Source organism: Sciurus vulgaris, assembly GCF_902686455.1.
Source record: "Sciurus vulgaris genome assembly, chromosome: 8".
Classification (NCBI taxonomy): domain Eukaryota; kingdom Metazoa; phylum Chordata; class Mammalia; order Rodentia; family Sciuridae; genus Sciurus; species Sciurus vulgaris.
The window spans coordinates 130,422,736-130,441,966 of NC_136468.1; the positions used below are offsets into that span (position 1 = coordinate 130,422,736).

The 19,231-nt window shown below is 33.6% G+C and overlaps 1 pseudogene across 1 annotated transcript; it reads right to left on the reverse strand.

The window, feature by feature from the left end:
* Positions 1-14,204: 14,204 nt before the first annotated feature.
* On the reverse strand, positions 14,205-17,379 carry LOC306667132 (CCR4-NOT transcription complex subunit 4-like; annotated as a pseudogene). Its single transcript has one exon. The product of its transcript is annotated as a CCR4-NOT transcription complex subunit 4-like (transcript).
* Positions 17,380-19,231: the final 1,852 nt, after the last annotated feature.

The following is a 19,231-nucleotide window of genomic DNA, read 5'->3' on the forward strand; positions in this document are numbered from 1 at the left end:
TTTTATACAATTTCTGCATAGTAATCAGGACTTCTCTGAACATCTCATAAGCACTTTGATGATTGGTGACATATGTTTGCATTTTTAGAAAATACAATTAAACCAGTCAGTATTATTTTGGGGTTTTCTTTTAAAAGGATACTTTTATTTTCATATTAAGTATAAACATAGCTTCTTTATTTTATTTTTATCCAACAAATTAGAATTTTTTCATTCTCTGTGTTGCACAAATGCCATGAATAATAATTTCAGCACATATTCATTCATGAAATCTTATCCTGTACTGGGGATATAGCTGAGTGGTAGGGCATTTGCGTAGCATTTGCCAGTCTATGGGTTTAATCTCCAGAACTTCAAAAAATTGAAGTATTAGGCTCTGAATGCAACAGAATAAAATGCTATGGGCAGTAGAGTGAATTTAGTTTTTACTTTCAAGAATCATTGATGCTAAAATAAGTCTAAAATTTAAAACTTCAGAAACAAAGTGTCATTCCTTAAGTTTTGTGATACAGAACTTTTCAGATATTGAGGAGATAATGACTCAACAGGAATTTAAATAATAATATTTTAATTTACTAATCTTAATTATTTTGAAAAATGTGTGATTTATTACTGAAAGTACATCTTCTGTAGGTAATAATTAGGTTATAAGTGAAGTTCTTCAAAAAGCAATTTTAAAATATGGTGGAAACATTAAGTCATCCATTATCAATTATGTCAATATCCTGGTAATCTCATTCAGAGAAATGAAATGAAAGTAAGAAAAATTTTTTTTTCTGTAACACTAACAATTGTTCTGTATTTGTAATTAAATATCAAGTGTGTTATAGTCCTCATAAAACTGGGGAGGATTCCATATTTTATAAACAAAGATGAGAACAAAATGTTTACAGGACACTTTAAAATGTTCAATGCACTTCCATTGTGTTCTTGTATCTGAATCTCATGTGAGAGAATGCATCATATGTATTACTGTAATTCAGAAACCTGAGGCACAATGGGTGATTAATTTGATTTATTTCAAGTCACATTGAATTGCAGGTTTTCAACTCTAAACTTTTTCTTTTCCTTCTCTCAAAATAGTCTGCATCCAAGTCCAATGGGTCAGAATGTTGTAGAGGGAGGTAACCAGGTGACATCACTAACTACAGAAGAACATGCCAACAATATTCTTGGTTTCTAAATATATTGTTTGACCTGCACCACTTTTTTGGGTTTATTGTCTGCACTTAGAAAACACACTCTTAACTGTAATAGTTAACTAATTATTGACTCCTCTACCCAGATGATGTTTTCTGTTTAACATCATTATATCCCAAATATTACTAGATTTTAGGAATTACATACATGGATTGAAATGAATCTTGTACACTGTTGAAGAATAAGGTGTTAAATATGGAGAAAAATGTTACATTTAAAGACTTCTCTAAGAAATTGGCCTTGTAATGGTCCCTAGGTAGTGCTCATCACAGGACTAGGAAAGGAAGCATGAGGAAAGTTTCTGGGATGATGGTTACATGTGTTTTCCAGTTTGGGAAAACACATCAAAATATGTACTTACATACATTTTGCATATGTGTACTATGCTATTATAAGCTTTAAAAATCTGTTGTTTATTATTTTGGAAGGAAGTAGACACTTCATAAAAATATTTTGCATATTTTTGGTAGGTCATTTAATATTCAAATATATTTAAAATGCCTACATACCTTATAAGGGACACATAGACACATACATCCACACATGGGAAAATGCAAAATATAATGAAAATGTCATTCACAATATCAGAAAAAATTTATAAGTGTTTGTTGGAGAACACATACTTATACTATACATCATAGACAAATCAAGACCTAAATACCAAGGAAATTTTCAGATAGAAAATTACCAAGTTCAATACAGATACAAATTCAAGGGACAATGTGAAGCCCCTGAGACATAAGATGAAGCATGAAAAAAATGTCTTCATTGTTATAATGGGAACAGTTGTTCTACACTTTCAAGGAGGATTTTAAAGTGCATTTACATCTCATTGAGATAATATCTATCATAAATAAGAAATTTAAGAAAACGCCTAACTTACCAAAAAACACTTGTGACAAACATGAAACCAATGTGAAAATTCAAGTTTTCACGGAGGTTTTGCTCAGAATGGGAAAGTTTGATGCCATCTATTTAAAAAAAAATAAAACTACAGAAAGAAATGTCTTCAGGGATTGAAGGCTGATCTTATTATGTATATACATGGATGAAACTTTTCTTAATTGCAATGCTCATTTATGATTTGACATTATAATTTCAATCTCTATGTTTCTAACAATAAAAATTATCTACCTGTATAATGTGTTTTGAAATAGATGTAATACTTGGGTTGATATTTTAACACAAGTAAAAAACTATTTTATATAAGAAGCAATGCATTCACAGAAGAAAATGTAAGTATTAAGTGAAACTACATATACTTACATATAATGGTGATGCTTTTTAGGGGGTAATCTTGACCTTGTTTTAGAATTATAGGAGAAAACCTGAAAAAAATTCACAGTTTGAGAGCATCACCTGTGGGCTACAAATAAGCAATGAAAAAGAAAAGATTATAAACAACACAGGAAGGAGATTTTATTTGTCTTTTGAATGGATTTGAAGGGAGGAAGTCCTTTTATGAGCTATATAGGTGAATGAGTACTGAAAAGGAAATCTGAAGACCTTCTAGTTCTTGGGACTTATCTTTGCTCATTTCATAACTAAAGATACACATCCTAAGGGTTGTTATATTCTAACTAAAACATGGAGTCTGAGAAGAAAAGAAATCAGGATTGGAAGGAACTTGATAGTTTATTTGGTTCACTCTTTCACACTCACTAATTCCTTCTATGAAATATATATTAAAATCATTGAAACTGTCGAGAACTAAAGATGCAATTCTTTTTTTGCTCTTAGGTTGACAATGAGTGAATAATACCTGAGTGCTTCCAAGTACAGCATACAGGTCACTAAATGGCAGAAATTTTGGTTTTCTTATTCTCAGAAAATGCATAGTGTTCAGGTCTTGTTTCAATTTTTGTGTTTTCTAGTGAATAATATTAAACTGATATTTGCTAATATTAAAAATGGGGGAAACTGGGTTTGCAGTATGCAGAAACTCTATTTTCTGTATTATACAGAAAGATTATATATAATATAATATTACAGATTTTCTGTAAACCCAAACTACTCTAAATATAAACTCGACTGTAAAAAAGTGATTGCAGCCAAGCAAGGTGGTGCGTGTCTGTAATCCCAGTGGCTCAGGTGGTTGAGGCAGGAGGATTGCAAGTTCAAAGGCAGCCTAAGCAACTCAGCAAGACCCTCAGACCCTGTCTTTTAATAAAATAAAAAACAGGGCTGGGGATGTGGCTCAGTGGTTAAGTGCCCCTGGCTGGGTTCAATCTCCAGTACCCACCCACCCCCTAAAAAAAGTGATTGAAAGACACATATATGATAAAGAGCTGATATTCAAATTCACATAGAACTCTTAAAAAACAGCAAAAGGAAAAAAATCACCCAATGGAAAAAATAATGCAAAATATCTGAATCAATATTTTACAAAAAAAGGTAAGAAGATGGCAAAAAAAAGCATATGAAATGATTTTTTTCTCATCAGGGAATTGCAAAATAAAACAATGAGATGCCATTATACCCTAGAAAGGCCAAAATCCCAAACATTGAATACCAACACATACAAGGATATGGATTAAGAACAATTCTCATTTTTAGTAAATATCAAAAAATATACAGTTCTTTGGCATTTATCCAAATGAGTTGAAAAACATACACTCACCCACACACAACCTACACACCAAAAACAGTGGAAAATGGTATTTCCAAAATTTGGAAGCAAACAAAATGTACTGTAATAGGTACATCAATAAACTGTGGGACACTCATACAATGAAATATTTTTCTCTAATAAATGGAAAGTAATAAAAATTATAAAGGTATCTAAATGTTATTAAGTGAAAGAAGTCCATCTAAAAAGGATGCATACTGTAAGAGTCCAATTATATGATATTTTTCAAGAGGCTAACCTATGGAGACATGAAAACTATCAGTGGTTGCCAGGAGTTCATGGGGAGTTAAGATGAAGAGAGGCACACTAGGGATTCCAAGGGCAGAGAAACTGCTCTGTATGGTATTAGAGTGGTGGATACATGTCATTATTTTTCTACCCAAACCCATGGAATTGACACACAAACTGAGATACAATGTAAGTGATGGAATCTATTAGTAATAACACATCATTAATGTCTCCTTAATTGTAAGAAATGGCAGCTCAATTAACAATAGCTAGATTGTGGAACCAACCTAGATACCCTTCAAAGAAGAACAGATAAAGAAACTGTGGTATATATACACAATGGAATATCATTCAAGTCATAAAAAAGAATAATATTATGGCATTTGCAGATAAATGGATGGAATTGGAGACTATCTTGCTAAGTGAAATAAGTCCATCCCCAACAATCCAAAGACAGAATGTTTTTCCTGATAAGTGGATGATCATACATAATGGGGATGGCGGAGTAGGGGTTAAGAGAAGAATGGAAGAACTTTAGATTGTGGAGAGAAAAATTAAAGGGAGGAAGGGGCTGGGGTATGATGGAATGAGATGGTGGAATGAGACAGACATCATTACCCTATCTACATGTATGATTACATGAATGGCATGAATCTACATTGTGCACAAACATAGAAATAAAAAGTTGTACCCCATTTGTGTACAATGAATCAAAATGCAGTCTGTAAAAATAAATAATAAAAAAGAACTGCAACACATCACTGCAAGATGTTTATAATAAAGGAAACTGTAGATGTGTGTGTTGGTGTGTGTCTGTGTGTGTGTGGGGGGATAGGAATTAAAAGGGAACTTGGCACCTCCTGCAAAATTTTTCTGTAATCCTAAACCTTCTATAAGAAGTAAATTCTCTTAATTTTTTAAGAAGTGATGTTTGTTATTAGTAAATCATTTCCTCACTCTATAATTTCCTCTCACATATGGTTGGCTGCACAGTTGCATAATGATCCACTTGTCTAGGAGCTATTATCAGGTCTTAAGTGGACATTTGGGCTCAATGTATTAAATAGGACTTCAGATATGAATTTCTGAAAAAAATACTCTTATGGAAAAATATTTTTAAGTTAGTGAACATAGAAGGATGAACATAAAAGGTATTTTATTTCTGCCTTTTACAGAACTCTCAAAGTCATCAGTCTCAGGGAAAATTATACTGGTTAAAGTAAATGTAATGTTTATAGCACTCTGGCTTTTGATTTTTTTTCATCTTGTGTAAATGTGAAGAGAACTTTGTTATTTACCTAGAAATCATGCATCATGTAATATTGGTACTTTTTTGTTTAATCATGCTGATGATACCATTTGTACTATCATCCTATAATCCTCTTGTGACTACAAATGAGAATTAATTTCTCTAACGTCTTTTTAATGCCAACATCCCTAGTTAGAAATTTCATATTTAAGTGTGAAGCTGTATAGTACACTTACATTGTATACTATATATTTTTTTCTATGCAGAAAACATCAGAATAATTTACATTTAAAAATACATATAGGACGAAGGTAACCCAGAAGCTGACAAACTTTATGCACAGATATAACTATAAAATGACAATTTACATCCTGAAACTTTTCAAACAATTCATTATGTTCTATAGATCATAAGGATTTTAGGAATTTAGAATAATGAATACATTATTAGGTGCTAAAACAGACTAGCTCTGATGAATTACTGACAGCTCCACGTATCTTTCTAGTGTTTTGTTTTCCTCAACTCGTGCTAACATTATTCATTCTGTGCTTTAACAAATTATAAAAGGTTTATTCAGATATATTTATTTATTTACTTATTTTAAGATTGAGGCCCTATGACATCAAAATACCATATCAATAATAAGTCATTAGTGAAGTTCTGGGATTAATGTATAGAATAAAGCTTTCATTTCCTTTTTTCTTCTCCTATCTTAAATCTGTCTCTGTTCATGAAAATATTGGCTATGATCTATTACATATCCTAGCTATGCAATCATGGTATTGAAACCAAAATGGTGAAATACTACTGCTCTCAGGGAATTCTTTCTGAAATGTGAAGCTATGTATATGTTCCATAATAGACAGAACATATACTGAATTTTATATTTATCTATCTATCTATCTATCTGTCTGTCTATCAACAGATAGATCACATGTACTTCTGAAGTATGTATGTGCACAAACACACAGACACACAGACCCAAGAGAGGTTTCAGAGCATTATCTCCTGCTTGCCACAAGTCGAATGCCTGCAAAAATCAGTTTTAGATTCTCTTTTCTGAAAAGTGAGTTTCTACATGTCAATTTAAGTTTCTATATGTTTAAGTCAGTTAGATCACTTTTAACATATAACTTGCTCAAAATGATTGAAAGACAGACAATCCATACATTAAAAGCATAAAGCAAAAACAAGAAGGTTGTATCCTGTTCTAAATGTTTTTCTCTGTGATGGTGTGCTCCACCAAGGGCAGTCTGCAGCTTATTACCTTGTGCAAGGAAAGTTAGATCTGTTTCTAGACACAACTTGGTGCCTCCTGGGTCGCTGGCTTCAATGGTCAAGCTCCTCCTAACAATTCCCTTCTACACGGTTTGCCCAGCTCTCACTGCTGCCATGGGACATTATTTTCCTAGTGATTTTCTGGAAATCATCATTTCCACTGGGAATAAAATGCTAGGCTGAATGGCAATGCAATCACTAACTGAAGACCACAGACATCTAACCCAAACAGTGTGCCCATTCCCACTTGATGAAGCTAAATATGTCAAAGAAAAATGGAAGAAGCATCATTGCTTGGTTCAAAAGTATTGAGAGACATAAGATTTTAGGAGTTTTGTAACAGGATTTCTTTAAAGTTTTGATTGTCTAGTTGAAATAGATTTAGTTTTTGATGTTAAGCCAACTACTCCATTTTAAGCATTGGAATAGAATTGGACATCTCTTCTTGCTTAACTTTTTCTTTATTCAGAAGAATCTTATTAAATACAACCAGAGAGTAGTTTTAAAAGGAGGCCATGAAACTACAAGTCCTTCCAAGCTGACCTTTCTGGTGGAGCAGTGATCTGACACTACTGGGTGAGTGTAAAACAGTTTATGCTTTGTGCTTTTAAAATGGGTTATAAACGACATGAGTTTGGTTTTATTAAATTACCTTTTCTTTTTTAACAAACACCATCTGTTTATGCTTGGCAAGTCTCCCACAGGAAAAAGAAAAAAAAATGATATCCTGAAATAGGAAAGAAAGTATACGTTTTTCCTTTATAATTGACCCTCGTAATTTACTGAGATTAGGTTATGGTGGTTCAGAAACATCATTTGTAAGTTTGCAGAGCTAATACACTTATTTAGTGTAAAAGTTTGTATAGATTTTTAAAAATAATTTGAAAAGCCATTTCATGTCAATTATTCTCTTTACTATTCCCCCAAAAGATGAGAGATTTGTGACTTTGGCTTTCTGTACTCAAAATTATATAGATTAGCCAATACAGGTAGAGATACAGTTTTTCCTTTTTCTTTTTCTGGTGTGTGTGTGTGTGTGTGTGTGTGTGTGTGTGTGTGTGTGTGTGTGATGTACTGGGGATCAAGTCCAGGGTGCTTTACCGCTGAGCTACATCACTATACCTTTTGAATTTTTTGAAATAGGTCTTGTTAAGTTACCCAATCTGGCCTCAAATTTTCAATCCTGTTGCCCGAGCCTCTCAAATAGCTCAGATTACAGGTGTTTGTCCCCATGCCTGGCTGCATCTTTTAAAATATGATGTGATAGGCAAATGATAGAGAATAATCTCAAATTCAGATTTACTGGGTAGCAATATCATATTACTTCCATTCTACTCCAGTCCCTAGGCAAGCAAACATGACATGCTCTTTTGTGGACTCCATAAAGATAGGACTTTTGGTAACCTGCAATTCAGAGTTGGGTTAAAAACCATCAACTACTCTACAACTATGAGCCACACAGCACTATTGGCTCCTCATTAAGGTACAGGTATGGGTGGTGAAAGGGTAATGACTGAGTGAACTGCCCTCAAGTAGAAATTTGCTGAGGCTATTTGATGAAAATAGTCCAACCATTTTGTAATGTTTTGACCACGCCTGGATAATGGCTACTGATAAAAAGAGTCAGCAAATGTAAAAACCACAGCTGTTCAGGATTTTGATGAGATGACTTCTTTCAGCATCACCAATTATTGGGGATGAACAGATTTCAATTCTGAAAGAAATGAGCTGAAACTAAATGAATTTAAAAGGAGGCAAACAGACAGTTCAGATGAAAGGAATAATGCATGGTTGTATGGTAATCTCGGTGACTGCTGGCTGGAAGTATTCTTTAACTTTGTAAACAGTGTAAAGGAATTGTTCATGGCTCTACCTAAGGGACAGTTACTCCTACTTAGAGTTCAAAATTGCCGATATGTAAAGTTTCTGTCCCTGAGTCTAAAAACATTTGATGGAAGTACAGTGAGGGCCAGACTCAGGCCAGTGATTCTGAACCTATCTAAAGTAAAGATCGGAAATCTGATTGGAAAGTAAAAGAGAATTTGAAGATCACTTTCACCCAAATACACTTTGCTGACTCCCAATAAACCATTTCTGAATGAAAGTTTTGCCAATATTTGAAGTTAAATGTTCCATTTTTCTTTCTGAGCACTGTTGTTCCTGAAAGAATAAATACGTGGCATGGATTGATCATGAGTGATCAGGCCATGGAGGATTCCTATGGAAGATGAGATTTTGTTGAGATTGATAGACATCCATAGCTAGCTCTAATTCTCTAGAGCACCTGTAAAGTAATCTTTCTTAAGTCCTGTGCTCCTTTTTCTAAATTCCTTAATGAGTAACACAGAGACCTGTAATAGTGTCTGAAATAGCCCAAGGGAAATAAAATGGTTTATATGGGTACAATCTCAGCTTTAAGATCAAATATATATTAATTAATGGGAGCATATTTCAAAGTTCACTCCTAAAGCTTCCCATTTCATTACTGTCTTGGCTACAGTTCAAAATGATGATGATCTTTATTATTTAACTCCAATGAAACTGTGATAAAGTGTTATTGATATTAAAAAAAAGTAGATTAGGCTGATTTTTTCTTTCAGTCAGACCCTTTGAAAGAAAAGGAATTAACCTTTCTTCTTTTAGGCTGTCTGTCCTCTAGTTTTGTTCTTTTTCTTTTTCTGGTCTCCCACCATTTTTCTTTCCCTATCCCTTCAGATGAGGAGATACCCTTTCAGTTTCTCTCCCTCTTATTTTTCTTTTCTCTTTGTTCTACTCACTAGTTAATATTTAGGATTTAAAATAACATTATATGAACTGGGCAATAGGATGTGTCAAAGGACTTAAAGGGCAGATACAGCATGATTGTTGTTCAGAGAAGAGAAACCCATTTTAACTTGGTGGTAAGCAAAGAACGGATGATTAAAAGTTAATGGATGAAGATTCTTTGAGTTGAGTCCAAACGTTGGGTAGGATTTGGCCATGTGGCAGGTCAAAGCAAAGGAAATTCATGAACATGTGCTTGGAGGTGGGAAAATGTTTCAGTAATGCAGTAGTTTAAGTTTTTTTAGTCAAATATTCAATTAGTGAAAAGAAAGAGAAATGCAGATACAAGGTAGGATGATCAGGTTGTGAAGGATATAAAATGCTACATTGAGTAATTTGAAGTCTGTTCATTTGATAACAAAATCTTGAAATAAAAAGAAAATGCTGATTGGCCAGTGAAAAAGCAACAAAACTGCAAGATAACTAACTAGAAGTCATCTGGAAGAGCTAATCTTTCAGGTAGCATGTGCATTAGATACTTTGGTGACCTAGAAAATGACCCTAATCTCATTATAATAGTAAAATGTTCACAACTGGGTAAATATTAAGATGCTGAGATATGCAATGTAAGAAGCATGATTAGAATACGCAATCACAATGTTCTAGCACAAAAACAACTGGTGCAAATTGCATGTCCTGCACCTTGACTTCACTATCTAGTTCGCCCCCTAACTACTATCCCTCTATGAACATTAAACCTCAGACCAAGACTAGGAGACTCCAAGATTGCACTACCATTCTCTGGAGTGTACTTTCCCTTTATTAGTCTCTTGTTTTGCTACTCATACCTGATGCATCCTTAAATTCTTTTCTGAGGTGGTGAAGAATATGGAAGGCTTTAGTACAGGTTTAGTAGTTGTTTTAAGTATATTGCAACCAATGTATGAATCAGGTATTTACTGGTCAGAATTGTGACCAATAAATTGTGTCATTTTAGTAAGTGTGCCAAACATACTTGAAATTTTAAAAAATGGCAAAAAAACCTCTTCTATTGTTAGATATAGTGTTTTATAAAAATAATTTAAGTTGTTTTTGCAATGTTCTTCATATCTTTTAATTTATTGGCAGATTCTTTTGAATATTAATATTTCCAACTATAATTATGGAATATTCTATTTTTTGCTTTCATTCTGTAAAAATGTTTCACTGTACTTGGAAACTATAAATATGTAAAGCAGGTGTGACTGCTATTGTGTCCTCATGAATTAACACATTACTATGATGATATATTCCTTCATAACTTTGGTAATACCTATTGCCTTGAGATCTATTTTATCAGACATTCCGGTATGCTTACATACACTGAATTCATGATGCATTTTTCCATTAACTTACTTAGAATTTATTTTCTCTTTATGTTTAAAACATATCACCTGTAGACAGCATATACTTAATGTTTTAAACCCCTCTTCTCAGCTTCTGCCATTAAATTGGCTCTTAATTCGTTAAACTTTAATAAAATTGATTACATTTTTATTTTGTCTACCATCTTATTAAGTATATCCTACTAAGTACTCTTGCATTTTGTTTCTCTTTTTTTCTTATCAAAACTTTTAAAATTTTCATTGGAATTACCTTTAATTTTCCTCTCATCTTTGTAAATAATGATCCTTTGCATTTTTCCAAAACTATTAGGAATTTAATTCTAGGGATTTAATATTTACTTAAATTTTCTAAGTTCATTTGCATTTACTATTGTATCATCTTATGTAAGTATTCTCATGCATACACATATTCTGTCTTTTTCACATACTTGTCATATTTTTATGTCTATATTAGGGAAGAAACAGTCATTCCTCGCTGTTTTATCAGCAGTTATTCTAGCTGTTCTTTATTTTGAAGCATTTTCTTAGTAGCTTCAATAACAATTCAGATAAAGTCATGTTTACTGTAGTTGTTTTAAGTATATTGCAACCAATGTATGAATCAGGTATTTATTGGTCAGAATTGTGAACAGAATATGAAGAACCCATCTCTAGTTTTCTGAATTTTTTGCGATGTGTTCCATTGCCTGTTTATGAGGTGCAATTTCTTGTTTCCCTGACCACAAAGATTGTTTCTTACTAGGGGCATAACCATCTCATCACCTGTGTCCCACAAGCTGGACTCAGGGAAGGCAGACTGTGAAATGAGTACTTCAAAAGCTGTCTGCTCGGCTCCTTTGCATGTGCACTCCTTAACAGAGTTTGTCAGTTGTTAAAACTCCTGTAACTTGAGCTGATTGCTTTTTACATTTTGGCCACATCTAATGGTTGTTTGAAGTGTTTAAGCACCCAAAAGGAATTGACTCATGACAAATGTCATGAAACCAAATATTAATGAGGTATCAATCATTATGTTCTTGTCTCCCGTTCTCAGGCCTTACCATTTTATATTCTGATTTGACATGCTTGTACTGGGAAGTTACAAAATTACAATTTTTTTAACACCCTGTTAAGTTCAGTAACTAGGGATCAGTATCATTTTTTTATGCTTCTGTATACCCACATGAAATAGTAATTGTATTTGGGTTAACACTTTATTTTTAAATATTTAGGGGAACTTCAATTTCTAATGTTATAACCAATTATGCAATTCAGTACTTATAATTAAAATACCACATTTCTAAATGATCAAAACAATTGCATTCTAATAGACTTACCTTGTTTAATTATTTATTTATTTTAATTAAAAATCATAAATTTACATAGGGCAATGTTGTTTGATTCATTCTGTTATTATTTTCCCTTCCCCCCCACCCCTCCCACCCCTCTTTTCCCTCTATACAGTCCTTTCTTCCTCCATTCTTACCACCCTCCTTATCCCTAACCCTAAACCTAAACCTAAGGCTAACTCCTCCTACCCCCCCTTATATGTCCTCATCCGCTTATCAGCGAGATCATTCGTCCTTTAGTTTTTTGAGACTGGCTTATTTGTCTGCAAATGCCATAATTTTATCATTCTTCATGGTGGAGTAATATTCCATTGTACATATATGCCACAGTTTCTTTATCCATTCATCAACTGAAGGGCATCTAGGTTGGTTCCACAATCTGGCTATAGTGAATTGAGCAGCTATGAATATTGATGTGGCTGTATCTCTGTAGTATGCTGATTTTAAGTCATTTGGGTATAGGCCAAGGAATGGGATAGCTGGGCCAAATGGTGGTTCCATTCCAAGCTTTCTGAGGAATCTCCATACTGCTTTCCAGAGTGGCTGCACTAATTTGCAACCCCACCAGCAATGTATGAGTGTACCTTTTTCCCCACATCCTCGCCAACACCTGTTGTTGCTCGTATTCTTGATAATCGCCATTCTAATTGGGGTGAGATGGAATCTTAGGGTGGTTTTGATTTGCATTTCTCTTATTACTAGAGATGTTGAACATTTTTTCATATATCTGTTGTTTGCTTGTACATCTTCTTCTGTGAAGTGTCTGTTCATTTTCTTAGCACAATTGTTGATTGGATTATTTGTATTCTTGGTGTAGAGTTTTTTGAGTTCTTTATAGATTCTGGAAATTAGTGCTCCTAATAGACTTACCTTGAATAGAAGAAAAGGTGTACAGAAGTTGAACACTTATTGTTTCATAAACAATATTATGTAAGAGTGGACTGCAATATTTTACTATGGATTATTTACTATCTACCATAATTAAATGAGCACATATCAGAGGTCTCATGAATGTGTAAATCATGATGTCATGTGCTCTTATACTTATGTAAATTAACTTCTCTTATCCATAACCACAAAGATCTAGCTATTTCTCTAGATCATGAAATGTTATTGGTCTGAATGGAATACAGTCAAAGAATTAGAGGGAGCTTTGTAAATTCATATATCAATCTTGCTGAAGATAAGAGAATGAATGCTTTTCTGTCAAAGTATTATAGTATGAAAACTTGTGTTGTGCCACACATTAAAGGCCAAGATGAAATAAAATTTAATTATGTTAATTATGTATCAGAGTATGGAATTGCTGTATTCTACTTGAGAGAATCAGAAGATGAACAAACTTTCTTTTGCACATCACCTCAAAAGCCCAAATTAAATGACAACACTACTAAGAATGACTCCTTAGAAAACACTACCTCTAAATGTTACATAGGATCTGAAACCAAAAGGCCTGAAACGTTCAAGGGTAGAAGAACAAAACCATAAATATTCTGGAATCAAACTTATATTCTTATGTATACATAATATTTCCTCTGTAATTAAAAACAAGACTGAAATTATAAATATCTCTCCTTGAACAAATTCTTTTCCACACAAAGTATGTCTGTGACATGTTACCAAAGAATAATCAGAGCTCTCAAATATGCTCACACTTTATTTATAGCATACTGTTGATGTATCAGCAAAATAAGTAAATGCCCTACCTGATAGTGACTTTAATCCCTCAGATTCTCATTAATTATTATATTAAAAATTGTTTTAACCACTTTACTTTTGTATGTGAAATAAGATTCTTTTTTTACTATGACATTGGGCTTTTACAGAATCATAGTTTCAGTGTCCATATATTTGTTTTTCTTTTTTTACTTATATACCATAATAAAGTTTGGTAATTATCCTATTTAGCAAAATGCTTCCAAACATTGACTTCATATAATACTCCATCATCCTAATAAAGTGCAAAATTTCAAGGTACCTGTCTAATTAAAAATATTTTGGATGATAATAAACTTTTTTTTACAGAAATTTCCATGAGTAATAAGTATGTTCTGTTATTCAACAATTCCCACCCTACCCACCCAACAAAGAGAAACATGAGTCATTCAAGAATTTTCAAAGGCTTTCAGTGAAACCAAATTCAAGTCCAGAGAAGTACTATTTGAAGTGTGGTTTGCTGTGTGTTTCAAGTGCATGATGCTATTGCATGGAAAGGCTATCCAAGAATACTAGGCTTCCTGGCCTGGAAAACTGAAGGAATTGTTAATTGCTCAGTGCTGCTGCAATTGAGGGAAGCTTTATGGCAAGACCAAAAAAGTTACAATTAAGAGAGTTGGCATTGGTTCATGCAGCAGATGTAGGAATCCAGAGCCAAGACCTTTGGCAGTTGTTGTATGTGAAAAGGAGTTCTAAAAAGATGTGTGTGAAAGAGAAAGTTTTTCTTGGATGAACAATTCCTGCTCACTCAGGTCTGCTATAGCTTTTTGAGAAATATCAAAGGATCAAACCCCAAGTCATCTTCTGGTTGTTTAGAAGAACCAGAGACATATGCTGCTTGCCAGTCTGTAGAGGATGGTACTGGGTATTTTCTGATGTGAAGAGACTCTGTGGCTCTGGTGCCATAGGTCAATTACTAGATGTCCATGTGGAGCTGGGAAAAGGAAGAAAACCACTTGGGATAGGGTTGGAATGGCAAAAATTGGCATAGAATAGTGACTGTGAATCTGTTACTGCCTCTTCAAATGGGAACCTTGTACTGTGATTGGATGTACTTTGGGGGATGACTGGATTGGATTTTGATAAATCAGGTGGTGGTGAAGGTGTATCACTGTTAGATTCTGCTGAGAATTACCACAGTTCCCTATACTGAGAGAATCTGATGTGTATCAATGGTGCTCTGCAGTGGTGTCACTTGGTTCTTATTTTTATCAACTGAATCCATAGATAACGAAGAAAATTGGAATTTAATTTATACAATTCTTGAAATAATTTCTGTTCATATTTTTGGTGTGTATCAACATGAATTTCCTCTTTTGTGAAGATTCCTGCCTCATCTCCCCATTCATGTAGGTACATGCAGTCAGGTTTTGGACACTGTGTATTCTGTAAGAAATAAATGCAACATTTCTATTTTTATTTTTATTTTTTGCACCAAGGATTCCTTAAGAGTTATTCTATCTACCACCACATTGTTGACACAGTGTATAGCTCTTAGAGCATTTTCTGACCAGATATAGGTCAGATATAAGCACTGGCAGTAGGACCCTGTGAGCCTGCATATGTTGTGCTATTATTCATGACAAACTTAGTGTGTTTTACCAAACTTCCCGAAGTATTCTGGTTGTTTTAAAACCCCTGGGTCAGCTAGGCACTGGGACAGACTTACAACAAAGATGAGATTTTTTTTGAGAGAATATACACTAGTCAAATATTTGTGATTTTCTGTTTTCTCTCATTTTGTTCTCATTGTTTCTCCTTTGCAGTTCTTCATGGGAGAGTGGTTCATGAACTTCTGGATCGTCTGGATGTGGCTTTCTATGTGCAGGACAAAGACCATTTTCATCAGTGCAACTTCTAGGCCAACAAAATTGACAAATCCGGTGGCCACAGGTAGGTGCAAGGGAAAAAGTTTATTTCATATATCTCAAGGGCTCCATGCAAAGACTGCATTCCACAGGGTCTTCCTTAGCGTCAGGATTTTGAGAAATCTTCATGTTTATTCAACAGTGGCAAATGTTTATACTAATTTATGGGGGAAGGAAGTTGAGCACTCAGAGCTAAAATGTAGAACTTTGAAGACCCACCTGCCTTTCCTCACTTTTCCCTTAGTGGACTCCACTCCATGCCATTTCCTTACAGGAGACCACTGAACTAGCGTAAGGGGAAAAACTCTTCAGAACCAGGCCACATTGCTTCAGAAGTCCAACATTTATAACTGAGAGACAGTCTCAGCTTTAGGTAGGTTCCACAGCCAGACAGTCACCATCTTACATTAGGGTACGACTTCCCGTGTACTTATTTTTTTGAGAAATCTTCTTGTTATTTCCTTAGGGTCTATGTTTTAGATTTCAACCACAATGTATAAGGGTTCTGTTTTCTTTATATCCTGACCGATGCTTCAAAAAATTCTTTAAAATTTTTTTAATAGTAGCAATGCTAATGGAAGTGAAGTAGTATCCCATTGTGTTCATGATTTGCATGACTTTAATGACTAGTGATGTCGAACATCTCTTTTGGTATGTATTGGCCTTTTGTATGTCTTCGTTATAATGTCTGCTCAAGTGTATGCTAGTTTTTGCAGACTACTGTAATAAATACTGCAGGCTGGGTGGCTTAAACAATCACTTTGTTTTATCATAGTTCTGGAGTTTGAACTATGTTTAATTAATGTTTACACAGTGTTCAGTTTTTGGTGAGGGCTCTCTTCTTGGAGAGTAAGCCTGTGGTGTCTCTAAAAAACTCAATAATCCTGTTGAATCATGACAACTGAAGATCTTATTTAATCTTCATTGCAACTATAAAATCTCACTTCCAAATATTTTGTCACATTAGGGAATAGGGCTTGAAGATTTAAAATTTGAGGGGACACAAAGTCCATAACAAAGTGTTCTGTCCACATTTGAGTTCTATTTGTTATTGTTGTTGAGATAAAAAATTTTAAAGTATATTCTGGATATTAATCATTTATCAGATACATGCTTTATACACATTTTCTCCTGTGGATTGCCTTTCTATTCTGTGATAGTGCTCTTTGAGACACAAAAGGTTTTCATTTTGATGTAGAATAGTGTATTTTTCTTTGTCTTTTGGTCACTTAACATCCATGTCAACCAATAAATCAGCTGTTGCAGGATCACAGTGCTTATGTTCAAGTAACCCTTACCCATAGCCTAACATTACATCGCAAAGGCTATCATTTGCCTCTCTTACTCTCATCACATATGTATTGTGTCAGCTAATATCATGACAGGAAATGTAAGTACAGTACAGGAAGGTATTTTTAGAGATGAAACCACATTCACATTACCTCGTTAACAGAATTTTACTTTTCTTACAATATTTTGTGTCTTTGGTTTTCGTACTCAAGAAATAATTGCTAACTGCATTGTCATGAAGCTTTCCCCTATTTCCTTATAAGAATTTTATAATTTTAGCTCTTCTGCTTATGTCTTTTATTCATTTTATTTAAGTTTTATATTTAGTATAATGGAAGGATCCAACTTTATTATTTTATTTAGGCACATACATTTTCCCCAGACTATCAAAAACATTGTCCTTCCCCTACTGAATATACATGGTATCTAAAATAGTATGACCATATAGTAGTCACTTTTATCCATGAATAGGATGTTCCAAGACCCATGGATGCCTAGAAATGTGGATAGTTCTAAGCCATGTGCATATACTGATTTTACCTATTTTGTGCAAAATTTCTATGATAATTTATTATTAGTGATAATAATAAAAAGTAACTAATGATAAAATAGAACAATTAATAAAATTATACTGTAGAAATGTTATGTGAATGTAGTTTCCTCTTTCTCAAAAGGTCTTCTTAAATCCTTTCTGTCATAATACAATACCTGTGATGAGATGAAGTGAGGTGAGAGACAGTCTTTGTGTTAGGCTATGAATAAGGGTTACTTGAACACAAGCACTGTGATACTGCAATACTTGATTGGATGGTGATATGGCTACTAAGTATATGGGACAGGAAGTTTATATGCTGGACAAAGGGATGATTCATGTTCTTGCACAGATGATATTTTATTATGATACTCACAATTTAAAACTTGTAAATTTTTACTGTAATTTTTATACTGATATTTAATATTTTTTTTTGCTGTGTTTGACCTCAGGTAACTGAACCACAGAAAGTGAAACTGGACAAGGAGGACTGCAGTGTAAGTGATTATTTCTCGACTTTATATTTCATTCCATTAATTTATATGTCTCCACTACCTTCCACTGTGCCTTTTTTTGTTTGGTCTGGTTTTCCTTTTTTGTGCTGCTGGGGAGGAAACCTAGAGTCCTTCCTCATGCTAGGCAGCTGGTCTACCAGTGAACTTCAATATTGCTCCAGTGACTATAACTTTGTAGTGTATTTTGAAATCAGGAAACATGAGTTCTCTAAGATTCTTTTTGATCTTCAAGGTTGTTCTGGCTGTATAGGGTCTTTTGAAATTCTGTGTGAAATTTAGAATGAAATTGTCTATTTCTGCAAAAAAAGAGAAATGATTAAAATTTTGATAGTTATATTGAATATGTAGATAAATTTGGATAGTATCAACATCTTCCATTAATATATTTTTATTTATATATTTGTATATTCACTTTTGGGTAATATTTCATAGTAATAAATGTATTAGTCTTTTGCTTCTTCAGTTAAGCTTATACCTGTTTATTCTTTTTTGATGTTATTGTACTTGGAATTGTTTTCCTAATTTCCGTTGTGTGCATATGTGTGTGTGCTGCTGTATCCCCAGTGCTCCCTTTTATATTTTGTATCATGAACAGAATTGCTAGATTTTATGGATTTTTAAATAACTTGTTTATCCATACTTATGTATATCATTAATTTGGTTGTCTCAGATAACAGACTTAATATTTTTCTCTTTTCCAATTTTTTTCCCCATCCTAGGAGTCAGGGCCCAGAGTCTTCAGCATGCTATACTACAGCTATGTCCCTAGTCATAGTTTGTTTAGTTTAGTTGTTGTTGTTGAAACTGATGTTACTTTGTATCTCCTCTGTTTGGTCCAGATATGGAGGTGGAAGGTGTTGTGATCCTTGATATTTCCAAATACACTTCAAGGGGATAAGTTCTATTTTTAAGAAAGGGAACAAAATAGTAAGAATATAAAAATACTACTTTTTGTTTTTAATATGAGATAACTTTTAGTATATTCAGATTTGTGCAGTTATCACCAGTAATTTTAGAATACTGCAAATACCCTGTGCTTGTTACTAGAGTGTACCACCTCTCTATCTTCTAATTAAGCTTTAGTTTCTATAGCTTTTGTTTTTATGGATTTGTCTGTTTCGAATAGTTCATGCAAATGGAATTATACAGTATGTGTCCTTTTATGTCCGCTTCTTCACTTAGCATAATAGCTTTTTAGATTATTTTCTTTTTATTTTTACAGACTTCATTATGATTTACTGTTCAAAAAT